At 39.8% G+C, this 8,952-nt stretch overlaps 1 pseudogene; it reads left to right on the top strand.

Annotated features, from left to right (window-relative positions):
* Positions 1-3,858: 3,858 nt before the first annotated feature.
* Positions 3,859-6,770, top strand: LOC128593971 (oxysterol-binding protein-related protein 8-like; annotated as a pseudogene).
* Positions 6,771-8,952: the final 2,182 nt, after the last annotated feature.

Genomic DNA, 8,952 nt, shown 5'->3' with positions numbered 1-8,952 from the left:
AAAATGGATCTAGACCCTGTCCCTTCAGGGAAGCCAGAGTCTGGCTGAGGACAGAGGCTGAGCTCTCTGACAGACACAGAGGAAGTTACACAGTTTTCTCAAGAACAGGTGCTTGAATTGAATCTGGAAGGATAAATAGGGGGTCCACCCACACAAAAGAAATGTGAAAGGCAAACATGGGGGCTTTATTTGCCCGGACAGTGGATTGTCTCCAGACCCCAAGGCCAAGACCACAGGTGGCTTTAGAAAGAAAGCCAACATCAGGAAACTCTCAGCATCACTCCTCTCTGCTCCCCTCTGAGCAGTCCTTTCCTTCTTTTCTCTCTGAGGACCTACCTCCTGTATGGCTCCTGCCTACCAAAACAGGCAGCAGTGACTTTCTTAACACTGCTTTCTATCAAAAATGGCTTATCCACAATTAAGGCTCCTCCAAGCCCATTAAATATGGCCAGAGGACAGAGTCACACAGTGCAGTTGGGTGAGCCAGAGCCCCCCTGCGTAGAGGGCATCCTCCTCAGCCAGGCCAGCAGTCACCTGAGCCCCCTGTGTGTATGTTGGAGGGGGGTAGATGGGGCTGTCACTGCCTGATTTTTGAGTTGAGCCATGCTATTCCTGTAGTAAACTCTGTTTCTGAACTGGCAGGGGAAAGATCCCACCTGCTTCAGCCTCTGCTCTTGAGTCTTCTTGCCCAGTGGGCACCCCTGCGAATCACATGGTAGGAATGAGTTGAAAGTGTTTGCAGTTTGGGGGGCTCAGCCCTCTCTGACCTCCTCCTGGATATCTGGCCAGATGCCTGGGAGAGTCCCTTGTCTGGTGGTGCTGCCATTTGTAGGACAGGGAGGCTCCCAAGATCCTCTTAACATTGTTTCCCCTACACATGGCTTCTGCAAGCAAAGGCAGCTACTGCCCAAGGTGATTTCGGTATCGCCTTTTTTTTGGATGCTAATGCAGACGTTATATCTCTAAATTGTTGTTTATGAGAACAATTATACTGTGAATTATACATACATACACAAGTCTATCACCATTCATTTTTATTTAAATGAAATCAAATGAATAGTAGAAAATAATTTCAGGATTAAAGTAGTCTGAGGAAGCAAAAGTTGATAGTAGGAAGAAAAACAGCGAAAGAAAAATATTTAAAAGAAATGCGGGCGGCGCCTGTGGCTCAGTGGGTAGGGTGCCGGCCCCATATACCGAGGGTGGCGGATTCAAACCCGGCCCCGGCCAAACTGCAACCAAAAAATAGCCGGGCGTTGTGGCAGGCGCCTGTAGTCCCAGCTACTCGGGAGGCTGAGGCAGGAGAATCGCTTAAGCCCAGGAGTTGGAGGTTGCTGTGAGCTGTGTGAGGCCACGGCACTCTACCGAGGGCCATAAAGTGAGACTCTGTCTCTACAAAAAAAAAAAAAAAGAAATGCATGTTACATATGGATCTCCATACATGAATTGGAGTCTCAATAACAGCATTTAAGCACAGAAACATTTTCAGAGATATTCACTAACTTACCACTTCTGTTATTTTTGTGCATGAAAGTAAAATTGATGTTATTCTTTTGCTCTTGTAGAATATTTTCAATAACACCAATGCCAATTTTCTTTACAGTTGCTGGATTGTCTGTTCCTTGCTGCTAAAAAAAAAAAAAAAAAAAAAAAAACCTGACTTCAGAACACATTGTATTTATGGCATTAACTCATCCCCTTGGTCAGTAAGACAATAAATATTTAGTGTGTCTATCAGTCATGGGCAGTATTCTCAGAGGAACTGAACATGTAAAGAGAAGGCACATGCTACCCTATTTTAAAGTGTGCGTAGAGGTGTATGAAAACAAGAATGGAAAAGGACAATTCACTAGCTCTAAAATTAAAGTGAATGAAGGACGATAAGGGCACACAATGGAGGGAACAGTCAGTTCTATCTGGAAAGTCAGGAAATGCTACATAGATAGGACCAGATTGTGAAAGACAAGCATGAGGGTGTGCAGGGTTTCTAGACAGGGCAGCATGGGCAAAACAAAGAGTTATGAAACAGAACAGCAGGTGAAGGGTAGAACAGGAATGTGGAAAAACTGGAACACAGTTATAGGGAATGAGGTGGAGAGAGAAAAGGGGAGAATAAGGCCAACCAGAGTGTACCATCCTGGAACATACACTTTCCCCTTCATGTCATGGGGATCTGCTCAATGAGCAGGTGACTTAGATCATCACGAATATATTTTGGAAAGGTCATCCTAGCAGCAAAGTAAAGATAAATGAGCTGAGGTGGGGGAGGTGACTAGAAAAGAGTGTTTAAAAATCATAAGTCAGGGTGAATTAGAGTAGTAAGATATGGAAATTAGTAAGCAGGTGGCAAACACGGCACTTGGTGAATGACTAGACTAGCTGGAGGTAGGACCATTCCTGCTTGCCTGTTTCCGTGCTATGTTCTATAGATGTTATTTACTAGGGTGGGAAAGCCAGATGACAGAGAAGATTAGGAAAAGTCAGGAAAGAGTCAGATGAGGGCCCAGGACATCTTCATTGGTGATGTATCGAATTCCGGGGGCTGTAGAAGACAATTCTGGATATATACATTGGGAGTAGGATTAGATAACCTTACTTAGAAAAAGTATATGAGATTAAGAAGATTGTTCTTAATTCTAAACTAGGAGAATTAATTAACACAAACCTACACAGAATTCTCAAATTTTGAAAATGAAAACAAGAGTAGGGAACAAATTTAAGATTCAGTTTATCAGTTAAATATTTTAATATCTGTTTTGAAAATATAAAATATACTTTTATTAACACATTCAAACATTTATTTCTGGAACATTGTTGGCATATGCATTTTTAAATTGAATAAAAATATTCTAAAGCACTGGTTCAAGACACTAGAAGGAGACTTCTTTATAAAAATTAATCTTAAAAGTTTTAGAATGTGGAAGACATGCATCTCCATTTGTGCGATTACAGCACTGAGGCATTCCTATGTGCTTCCATAATTTAAGAAAGAAACAAAACCCTATGTTAAATATCACATGGGTTTTTTTATACCCCGGTAAGCAACATACTAATAGCTCTTAATTTCTTCTCTTTACACCGCACAGGATCTTAGGTAAAAATTGGATAGTGTATCTAGTATAAAGGAAATAAGGCTTCTTGGTTATTCAAGTTGAAGATTAAAAGTCTTCAAATACATCTACAATTGAACAAAAGACAACAACTTTAAGAATAAGAAGTACTAAACTGGATAAATTAAGTATAATTTTCACCACGACTCCATGGTCTAACGAAAAAGTAAACAGGTTGTGGAGTCACTCAGACGTAGACTCCAACCTCCATTCTGCTGTTTTCTAACCTGTTTCCTCCTGGGGGAAGGATTATGAGAGATGGTACAGATGACATCAAAAAATTACTGCCGCCCAGAAAGGCGGCGACTAGGCCGATGACAACTTTAGGCCGCGGCGCGCTCCGGGCCGGGCGGCGGTGTTGGCGGCAGCTCGGGCGGCTATACGCTAGCTTGGCCGCCGCCGCAGGCAGGCGGAGGGCAGGCGGAGAGCAGGTGGGAGGCCGCTCTGGCGGGCGGACGGCGGGGCCAGAGTTCCCGCCCCTCTTCGCGGGCCGCGCCGGCGGCGCCCCGGTTGCACCTAGACAGCGCCCTCAGTCTGGGCTCGCGCCCCAGCCGCCGCCGGCCACAGCCGCCAAGAGAAGTTGGAGTCCGACCCGACGCGTGCAGGGCCCCGGACCGCGGCGTCCCTGCGACTCCAGAGGAACCGGCTCCCTGCCTCCCGCCTCGCTGGGGGCCCGCACCGGATTTGCAGATATACATGATGGCTGAACAATAATGTAAAGAGAAGCAGAAAACTATCTTCTTCCATTATGGAGACAGGTTTGCCAGATGGAGAGCCTGACCGAACTTCCATGTTATAGCAAACAGTGAGGAAGCTCAACATCTAACCCCAGAAAAGATGAGTCAGCGCCAAGGGAGAGAAGCTTATCCAACACCAACCGAAGATTTACATCGGCCATCTCAGTCCAGCAAGTCCTCCTAGCCAGGGTTTTGAAAGAGGGAAGGAAGATATTTCTCAAAATAGAGATGAGTCTTCACTTTCTATGTCAAAGAGTAAGTCTGAATCTAAACTTTATAATGGCTCGGAGAAGGACAGCTCAACTTCAAACAAGCTCACAAAGAAAGACTCTCTTAAGGTGCAAAAGAAAAATTACCGAGAAGAAAAGAAAAGAGCTACAAAGGAGTTACTCAGTACAATCACAGATCCTTCTGTCATTGTTATGGCTGATTGGTTGAAGATTCGTGGTACACTAAAGAGCTGGACCAAGTTGTGGTGTGTGTTGAAACCTGGGGTGCTGCTGATCTATAAAACCCAAAAAAAATGGTCAGTGGGTAGGAACAGTCCTTCTGAATGCCTGTGAAACCATTGAGCGTCCATCAAAAAAGGATGGCTTTTGTTTCAAACTTTTCCATCCTTTGGAACAATCTATTTGGGCAGTGAAGGATCCAAAAGGTGAAGCAGTTGGATCCATAACTCAGCCCCTCCCTAGCAGTTACTTGATCATCCGAGCCACTTCGGAGTCTGATGGAAGGTGCTGGATGGATGCTTTGGTGTTGGCTTTGAAATGTTCTAGTCTTCTTAAACATACAATGATCAGGGAAGGAAAGGAACATGACCTGAGCATTTCATCCGAGAGCACACATGTGACTTTGTATGGCTTGTTAGTGCTAACGATCTCCACAGCAGTGACAACTTTCAGTTAAATGATAGTGAAATCGAACACCAACATTTTAAGGACCAAGATATGTATTCTGATAAATCTGATAAAGAAAATGATCAAGAACACGATGAGTCTGACAATGAGGTGATGGGGAAAAGTGAAGAAAGTGACACAGATACATCAGAAAGGCAAGATGACTCCTACATTGAACCTGAGCCTGTTGAACCTTTGAAGGAAACTATCTATACTGAAGAGAGCCATGAAGAGCTTGGGGAAGCTGGGGAGGCTTCTCAAACAGAAACTGTGTCTGAAGAAAACAAAAGCCTTATCTGGACACTGTTGAAACAAGTTTGTCCTGGCATGGACCTGTCCAGGGTGGTTTTGCCTACATAAATTTTGGAACCCCGTTCTTTCCTGGATAAACCTTCAGATTACTACTATCATGCAGATTTCCTTTCTGAGGCTGCTCTTGAAGAAAATCCTTATTTCCGTTTGAAGAAAGTAGTGAAATGGTATTTGTCAGGATTCTATAAAAAGCCAAAGGGTCTGAAGAAACCCTATAATCTTATACTTGGTGAGACTTTCCGCTGTTTATGGATTCATCCCAGGACAAACAGCAAAACTTTTTATATTGCTGAACAGGTGTCCCATCATCCACCAATATCTGCCTTTTATGTTAGTAACCGAAAAGATGGATTTTGCCTTAGTGGTAGTATCCTGGCTAAGTCCAAATTTTATGGAAACTCATTATCTGCAATATTAGAGGGAGAAGCACGATTAACTTTCTTGAATAGAGGTGAGGTGAAGATTATGTAATGGCAATGCCATATGCTCATTGTAAAGGAATTCTTTATGGCACAATGACACTGGAGCTTGGAGGAGCAGTCAATATTACATGTCAAAAAACTGGATTCAGTGCAATACTTGAGTTTAAACTAAAGCCATTTCTAGGGAGTGGTGATTGTGTTAATCAAATATCAGGGAAACTTAAATTGGGAAAAGAAGTCTTAGCTACTTTGGAAGGCCACTGGGATAGTGAAGTTTTTATTAATGACAAAAAGACTGATAATTCAGAGGCTTTCTGGAATCCAACACCTGACATTAAGCAATGGAGATTAATAAGGCACACTGTAAAATTTGAAGAACAAGGAGATTTTGAATCAGAAAAACTCTGGCAGCGGGTAACTCGAGCCATAAATGCCAAAGACCAAACAGAAGCTACTCAAGAGAAGTATGTTTTAGAAGAAGCTCAGAGACAAGCTGCCCGAGATCGAAAGACAAAAAATGAAGAATGGACTTGTAAGTTATTTGAACTTGATCCACTCACAGGAGAATGCATTACAAGTTCGCAGATACCCGACCATGGGACCCACTTAATGATATGATACAGTTTGAAAAAGATGCTGTTATCCAGACCAAAGTGAAACATCAAACTCCAATGGTTAGTGTCCCAAAAGTGAAACATAAGCCAACCAGGCGACAGAAGAAAGTAGCAAAAGGATATTCTTCCCCAGAACCTGATATCCAAGACTCATCTGAAGTGAAGCTCAATCATTAAAACCAAGTACAAGAAGAAAGAAAGGGATAGAACTGGGAGACATTCAAAGTTCCATTGAATCCATAAAACAAACACAGGAGGAAATTAAAAGAAATATTATGGTTCTTCGAAATCATTTGGTTTCAAGCACACCTGCAACGGATTATTTTCTGCAGCAAAAAGACTACTTCATCATTTTCCTCCTGATTTTGCTTCAAGTCTATAATAAACTTCATGTTTAAATAGAAGTTCTCTACTGTTGAATCAATGAACTAGAACCATGAGATTTTGCCTAGGACTAATGACCAAGTTGGTTTGGTCTTTATTAAAACATCACAAAATTTCAAAAAACCTAGGGGATAAATGGAGAGGTGTTAATCTTTTGTATCTTTTATCCTTAACCTGAAACAAGAGCTATCCTATTTGGTTATTAAAGTGACCTGTGTGTGAAGTGCCAGGACATTTCTAGCTTTCGTGAAAATGTGTCCACATGTGAGTATAATAAATCTACATGTATACACAGCTGTCTCTTATCTACTCTTACCTGATAGTGGTCTTTGTATTCTATAATATGTTCTTAGATATAACATTAACATTGTTCATAACAAAAATGCTATTACTCTTATAAATATATGTAATTTATTTTCTTCTTAAAACTGGCACAAAGCTTTTATCAATAAGAAATTACAGACTGAGAAATGATAGAATACTACACATGGATAACTCAGTACATTGTACTGTTAAAATAATTTCCAAACACCCAGCTCAATTGTCTTCTTATAAACAGCAAGAAAATAGTGTGAATGATCAGTGTATAATATGGAGACAGGTGGAAAATTGCTTTTTAAAAAGTTTACACAAGATTTTTTTAACCCCTAGAATTTAACTTAGTATTTATAGATACAGGTATGTATGTACTTACGTGTATATCAATATGAAAAAACTTGTATGTAACTATTTGGATTGATTATAATACCACTTTAAGCACTTGTTGAAAAAGGTATGGTCAAAATTGACTGCTTTTTTTCCCCCACATTTTTGTATTTTTTTAAATCAGCTGGTCCATTTTAGGTCAACTTCTAGAGATGTTTGTAGGGTGTATGGAATGCTGATAATTCATTTTTTTTATTATGAAACTTTACTTTAGCTTTTATTTAGAGTTAGACTCTAGTATGGTCAGTCAATAAGTAGAATACAAAAATTATAATCAATATTTTACTTAAAATGCCAAAAAGAGAAAGGCAGTAAAACCCTGTGTGGTGGCCTTTCTGTGTATATTGAAATTGGTTTATTTAAAATGTGCAATAAGTTGAGCATCTGAGAAGAGTATCACGTCTGAAGTTTAATTCCTTATTATCCTCCTCTGTCTCAGTAAATTCTTTCTGTGGCAAAACCACAGTTCTTTAAGATTCCTTTTGTTCAGCTCAGGCATACTTTTTCCTAAGTTTTTTTTGTTTCTTCAGTTTAGTATTTTAACATTTTTTTTTTTACATAAATATCAACAGTCTGCAAAAGCAAGTTTTGCCAAGGTAGTTAAGCTTAGGAACATAATGTCTTAAAATATATCTTGGAATCCTGAAAGTACAGATTTTGAAATGAATCTTAATGAAAGTGGAGGTCAGAGAGTGGATTTTCTCTGGCCACATTTGCCTTTGCTTGAGACTGTGAGACTAATAAAACTATAATCAACTGTTTATTATGCTATGATAAATACAAAATCAAGGGATGAATGCTGCATTATGAAAATTAAAATGATAAAAAGAGCTTGCTCTTTTCCCCTAATAAATATACCTATCTTAACTCTTGTATTTCTATAAAGAACCATTCACAGCCAGACGCAGTGGCTCACTCCTGTAATCCTAGCACTCTGGGAGGTCAAGGCAGGTGGATTGCTTGAGTTCAGAAATTCAAGACCAGCCTTAGCAAGAGCGAGACCCTGTCTCCACTAAAAATGTAAAAATTATCCGGTAGTTGTGGCACATGCCTGTAGGTACCACTACTTGGGAAACTGAGGCAAGAGGATTGCTTGAATTCAGGAGTTTCAGGTTACTGTGAGCTATGCTGCTACAGCACTCCACCCAGGACATCAGCGTGAAACTCTGTACCCCCCAAAAAAAAAAAATTACCATGTTTTGTTGACAAACTATTGTACTCTATATGTACATGTAAAATTATTTTTTAAATTGATAAAAGCATAAATAAGATGTACCTATACTCAGTATTTTCATGACTACAGTAGAGCAAGTGTTTTTTTTGTTTTGGTTATATTTTGTATTTGTCATTGCAATTTTTTGTTAATATTCTGTTCTAACATTATGTTCAACTGCCTACTCGTTGATATGTGATATTTTGTAAATACTGTACAATTTGATCTTTCTTATGGTTTAAATTAGCATTAATTTATTTACATGTAACTTCATTGGCTAATGATGAAAATAATTGTATCATTAAATCCTGAAAACTTAAAATTTTTTGTTAGGGACTCAAATCTTAGGTTTTTGGTCCTATCCACTTGTATATTATTTTTATTTGGTCCAAATGTGTCTTATTTTATGGGTATCTTCTAAGACTAGAAAGGTAGTAATTTTCCTTATTAAAAAAAAAAAATTTTAGGGAGGATGTTATGGGTTCTTACCCAAAGAGTCAAAACACTATTTCATAAGAGCAGGTTTATTGGTGACAGTTTTTTTATTTACTGAAGTCCT

Source organism: Nycticebus coucang, chromosome 9, assembly GCF_027406575.1.
Source record: "Nycticebus coucang isolate mNycCou1 chromosome 9, mNycCou1.pri, whole genome shotgun sequence".
Taxonomy (NCBI): domain Eukaryota; kingdom Metazoa; phylum Chordata; class Mammalia; order Primates; family Lorisidae; genus Nycticebus; species Nycticebus coucang.
The sequence above is the reverse complement of the archived record's forward strand: the minus strand, read 5'-3'. Positions and strand labels throughout refer to the sequence as shown.